The sequence below is a fragment of the Protopterus annectens genome, chromosome 7.part0 (assembly GCF_019279795.1).
Source record: "Protopterus annectens isolate FY-2018-M chromosome 7.part0, PAN1.0, whole genome shotgun sequence".
Classification (NCBI taxonomy): Eukaryota; Metazoa; Chordata; order Ceratodontiformes; family Protopteridae; genus Protopterus; species Protopterus annectens.
Window position 1 is genome coordinate 1,475,356,135 of NC_056739.1, and position 6,700 is coordinate 1,475,362,834.

Consider the following 6,700-nt stretch of genomic DNA (forward strand, 5'->3'; position numbering starts at 1 on the left):
TTAATAATAACACACAAAACTACCCCCTAAAACATATTAACTTAATAATAACATGCAAAACTATGTACATCTTCAAATACTGAAATTTTTGCTTCCTAATAAGAACAAAAGTTCTAAGTTGATCGCCACACAGACAGGCTTGAGTTAACCAAAAAGAAGGTTAGTCATGCTAAGATGCATGGTACAGCCTCTGCTATTAGTAAGAGCTATTTGATTTTGTCTATATTTATACCTCTTCCAGTTATAAACACTTAAATGCTTTCACTAGAACAAAACACAAAATCCATACAGAAACGCAGCTGAATCAATACCAATGTTTAAAAACAGGTTAAACGTTAATAAAAGGGTAAGCACTTTCGCAATTATAATATTGCTTCATCAGTGTTTTGTTCTGGTGATTCATTTATTCTGTACAGTTTATTGCTGAAGAGTTTGCTACTGTTGGATTTATTTAAATGCTTTCAGTAAACATTTTCTCTAAGCCATTTCTCTTTATCAAATTGTTTTCTAGTGACATGCAAACCAGACACAAAACTGCTAAGGGTACCTTGTTTACCAGAAAAAAAGGGTTATAATATTCAATATTATTTTTTATTTACATGCTTTGTAATACACTTGTTACTGGATAATGCCTCGACTTTTAACCCAGTCATTTCTCCATGCAAGCATAGGAAAAAGCACACTGATTTTTCTTCTGTCACACTCTCTTAACTAGAACCTTTCTCTCCCCATCTCTTCCTTCTTTTTTCATTGCAATGCCTACATTTCTTAAAACTGAACAAAGAATCAGAGAGAAGAAGGGAGAAAAATAAAAAAGCACCTGTTTATATTAATATCCCCACTGCATTTTAAAAAACTAAGAACACTTTACTTCAAGTCTAATTTGTTTTGCATTGTCTTTAAAGCTCTCACAGCTGGGAAAACCCCTGATTGTTTTCAGAGAACGTTATGTCCTAGCCAATTTCTCTTTTCTTTTTTTTTTTCTTTTTCCCTCAACCAATCCCCTTCCACCAGACTGTCTCCAGTTTCTCTTTATCAGACTGTCTCCATGGAGACATGAAGACCAGCTGCAGAATTGCTACTTAGTATATGTACATGCACTTGCTACAAAAAAAGCCTCATAATATTCAATATTCTTTTTCATTTACTTGCTCTCTCTTAAAACTAATCAATCTAAGATCCTTAATCAGTCATTTCCCCATGCAAGAATGAAAAAGGCACATTCATTTTAACTTTGCCATGCCTTTTTAACCAGGTTCATTTTTTTATCATTGCATTGCTCACATTTCTTAAAACTCTATGAGAGAAAAGGGGAGAAAAAGAAAAAAACACCTGTTTACAATCCCCATTACACTTAAAATAGCATGCAGACAAAACCATGCACCACAAATGCAGTACTATTAAGAAAAGAGTTTTCTTTACTTACAGTTAGCTTTCTCCCCTCTCTTACCCTCCCCACAGCATTTTTCCGAAGATGAATGACATGACATAGGGCATATACTTTAGAGACCTCCACAAATCCAACAAATTTTGAAAAGTCCAATATTTCCAGATTTTCTTGTTCTGTCATATTTCATAGATATAATTACTGCATTGCAATCTGATATTAAGTTACAGGCTTTATTACTGTTCTTCTCCATCACCAAAATCCAGTCTCTGCTTCATTTCCAACATACTCTTGAATATTCTAGTCAACTCTCGTGCTCCCTTCCTTCTCTCCAACATTTATCATTGAAATACTGGACACAGTTTCACAGGTACAGTATCTTTGTGGTCTTTATTAACAGAGGAACAAGAAGCAGAATCTCCTTCTGTTTCACAACTCACTTTTTGTTGGACACACTTTTGTATTTCCTCCTTAGCATGCACTTCATCAAAAAAATATTTGTCCCTCCAAGGAGGAATACCTTGAAGACAGCTGGATATAGCAGTTTGCATCTCACACCTGCATCTTAACATTCTCTGAATAGTGGAATAAATGTACTTCTCTTTTGCCTGGTGTACAATGAGTAATCATTCTCCACAAACACTCTGCTGTCTCCCACTTTTAGTATTTTGTCCTTCTGCCACAGTTTTGTCAGAATCTCCTTTTGCCTGTAGGATTGCATTCTCATTATTAAAGGTCTAGCTTGCTTTCTTATAGCTAGGTCTGGAGTATACACAAGATGTGCCCTTTCAACTAACAACTCCTGCTGTGGAATACCAGTCCAGTTACTTATTTGTGCTTTCATAAAATTAATGTCTTCTCTGGTATAGCTGAAAATCTCAGGTTTTCCCTAACTGCTCTGTCCACTAATTCTATTAATTTTTGAAACATCTATTCAGCCAGCCTTTTCTTCATTTTCTTCATTTCAGCCTCTGATATTTGGTCCGAGGGCGGCTGGATGAAGATTTCATGCCCATTGTTTTAAGGCTAAAGTTTATGACTAGAATTTAGATGTGGAAGGTGCTTTATTGCTTTAGCTTCTGTTAGTATATACATGTGAAATGTCTTCTATTGTAAGTTTCTGTGCAGGTGTTAGATTTCTAAATAATGCAGTTTGTGGCCTGAGAACTCAGACCAGGTGTTAAGATGATGCAATATGAATATTGGGAAAACCTAATTGTCAAAAATTATGTAATTTTGGGAGGGCGTTATAGACATGTTTGTTAGTAATGTTTTAATACTATTTCTCACAAGAGACCTGGGAGCATTTTGATCTGGACATCTAACTTATCAGCACTCTGCTTATGCTCACATGTAAGTTTTTAGCATTGTGATATCTTGTAGGAATAGTTAAAGCTAGTAAGGATTAATTTGGTATTTTTCTTTGAAACCAGACCTGTCCTACTGTATTATTTTAAGTTTCTGTGTGATCTGTGAACTCTTAGATATCTCTGTGGTATAGTAGTTTTGTCTTGTGTTTTAATTATTTATTATTAAATTTATTTATTTATTTATTTATTTTACATTTGTTGACCGGGCTAGTCCAGCTGGATATATGTCCATTTTCAGTGGAGGCCCGGGGAGAAAAGCTCCAACGTAATTTACATATAAATATTTTTAAAACCTTCTACCTGTGACTGCTTTGTGTAGAGATGAAGTATGCTTTAGAGTACATTATATATTTATAGAGTTTATTGTAATAGGCCACTCTGATAAGCCTTAGACTGTATAGTCATATTACCATTGGATATTAATATTGCACAGTAATAATTGGACACCCTTTTAAGGACCTTTTAGTAGCTGATATTATTAACTGAGTGGTGGCAGTAATTACTACCGTATAGTCTGGGTAAAGGGGCACAGTTGGAGAATCTGTGTCAGCCTTTCCCAAGAGTGTCTGTGAAGTTGCATAAATACTTATCTCAAAGTGTGTGTGTGTTGTGTCAGCTACTTCGGCAGGGACACGAAGCACTAGTTGGACAGAGAGGGTACTGGAGGTTTTAGCTTGCCCAGTTAGGCTGAGACCTGGACCCTATAGCTGTGCCTGTGGGGAGTCTTATTGGGGACCTGGTGAGCAAGGGAGCAGCCAGCCCCAGACTGACTGTGATCTCTTTGTGCACTTAAGGAAATTTGTACTTTACTGTGTGTATTAGTAATCCTTTCCTCTTCTAGGAGATGACCTCCCTGGTGTTAGTGGTGAGGATTGAGGCTCCTTGATTGCTGAGCTAGGGCACGGTCGTCACACCCAGTCTTTTGTTGTTTGTGTTGATATATGCTGTCAGTGTGTTGTTTATTTTAACCTTTGAACACTTGTCTTGTATCTTCCTGTAGGTTATTGGAAGTCAGTTCTGAAAGTTGTATTGCTTTGTGCTGAGCAGCTGCAGAACTTTCTCCAGTCAGTGTTTCTTCCTCACTTTTTGTACCTGATTTTTTTCCAGGTCTTCTGTATTTCTTTCTTCCTGGCATCCAGGCAGTGGACATACTAGCCAGTTACTGAAATTTACCCATAAACACAAGTCTATTTGTCTTCTCTGTTGTGTTTCTGTTTTCACACTGGGAAAGCTAGAAACAAGTGTGCAGCCATCTTGGTAAATATTGATGTAATTCTATATTACAAGGAGGAACTCTTGCTTTTTTTTTCAAGTTCATGCTTTCGAAGATGTGATTATTTTTGCCCTAGTAATAATAGAGCATCTTTGTTAAGACACTTGAACACTGTGTGGTCTCCTTTGCTTTTACCTAGCCAATAAGTATTAAATCAGAAATAAATAAATCAAAATAAATGTTTGGTAGCTACCATGCAGGAATATTTATGGTGTGGAATACTTCTGTATGATTCTTCCACTACCTGTGTTCTCTGATCAGTTTTAAGATGAGACAACAATTCATCATTGGGAATAATTTTAAAGAAAAACATTGGTTTAACATACAAATTGGCACATCTGAAATATGTATGTAACAGGACTCGTATATCAAGCAGGAATTTTGACACTCCTAAGTGTGACAACTGCAGTAACTACTTCAGGGCCATCCATCATTCAAACTAATCTCTTACAGCCGCTCTAGTTTTGGCATGATCGGTATCAAACATTCTCTTTTTTCTGCTGTGTGCAGAATCTATTATGGACTTCCTTCTCCCATTCTTCTTTGTTATGGGGTAGTTGCTGTGAATACTGTTATACCAGACATCACTGATACAGTGCCAGTGAAGAGTCTCATTAATCCAACAGAAACAGGATATTACGAACCAACAAAATTACACCCACAGGGGCAGATGTCAAATAAAATAAGATGAACACCACAAAGCACAGTCCACCGACCAACGAGTGAGCAATCTTCGTTTATTAATACAACCAAGACTAAGCGCTTTCGCCAGCAATCTGGCTTCTTCAGAGTCTGAAGAAGCCAGATTACTGGCGAAAGCGCTTAGTCTTGGTTGTATTAAGAAACAGGATATTGTTACACTGAAACAGACAAGGTAGGTATGCACACTGCCAAACTGAGTATTAAATTCATGACTGCCCCCAACATGAAACAGATACAGTATGTATGCACACTGCCAAATCAAATATTAATATGTGGTACCCCCCCCAACATGATATTGTCAGACTGAAATAGACATGGTAGGTATGCACACTGCCAAATCAAGTATTAAAGCAGTGACACACACACCCCAATATGATACAGTTACATTGAAATAGACACAGCAGGTAAGCACACTGCCAAATAAAATTAATCTGTGATACACCCAACATGATATTGTCTCATTGAAATAGACATGGTAGGTATGCACACTGCCAAATCAAGTATTAAATCCCAACATGATATTGTTACACTGAAATAGACACAGTAGCTATGCACACTGCCAAAGCAAGTATTAAATCCATGACAACCCCAACACGATATTGTTACACTAAAACACACACGTCGGTATTCACACTGCCAAATCAAGTATTAAATCCATGATAGTCCCCAACATGATATTGTTACAATGAAATAGGCACAGTAGGTATGCACATTGTCAAATCAAATATTAATCCGGGATACCCCCAACATGATATTGTTACAATGAAATATGCACAGTAGGTATGCACACTGCCAAATCAAATATTAATCTGTAATACCCCCAATATGATATTGTTACATTGAAATAGACATGGTAAGTATGCACACTGCCAAATAAAGTATTAAATCAGTGACATACCCCCCCAACATGATATTGTTACACTGAAAGAGACACGGTAGGTATGCAGACTGCCAAATCAAATATTAAATCAGTAACAACCAACATGATATTGACACACTGAAATAGACACAGTAGGCATGCACACTTCCAAATCAAGTATTAAATCAGTGACAACCCCCAACATGTTATAGTACACTGAAATAGACACAGCAGGTATGCACACTGCCAAATCAAATATTAAATCCAAGACATCCCTCCCAACATGATATTGTTATAGTGAAACAGACATGGTAGGTATGCACACTAACAAATCAAATATTAAATCCATGATAACCCTAATCTTCTTTCAGTACTTAACACACAGTATTTTGTTCAGTCATAACTGCTGTTTTATACAAGCAACATGCTTGTAAAGTATGTAGGCGTTTTCCCTGGAGAGAGTAGTTCTTCAGAATGACAAATACGTGATGTACGGCAGTATAAATATGGTCATAATGGTCTTACCACATTTCTGGGTCAAAAAAAACATTTCCTTCACAATATTATTTGAATGAACTGCGTTGGAAGGTTAGAGGCAAAACAGTATTGAGGAAGGATTTGACAGTATAGATAAATCTTAAAACATACACTGCCTAATGCAAGTGTTTTGTTGTTTTTTTTTACATTTTTCAGCTTGTCAGTCAGTAGACAGCTGGAGTGATACAGCAAGTAGTAAAATGAGTCTGTAGTATAAGAAGGTGAAAAGAACTGGTGACAAATGAGGAATCCCAAGTGAGAGACTGTGACAGCAGTGGAATACTGTAGCTTTGTAGGCACTGTTTTCTGTAGAATCACTATCATAACAAGCATGCAGTGGTCAGCAAGATGGCAGGGATGAAGGTACTCTGACACAATTACACTGATGCACATAGGTAGTTTATACAGGCACAGGTTGTTGTCAGAGTGCAAACCACATGGTTCACATTACAAAAAATCATATAAATGCCAATGCAGAGCAATCCATTTCCAATCAAACAATGGGTAGAAGCCTGTCCACTGAAAACATTGAAAACCATACTCTTGAAAAACATTCTCTGTATGTAAGGCTA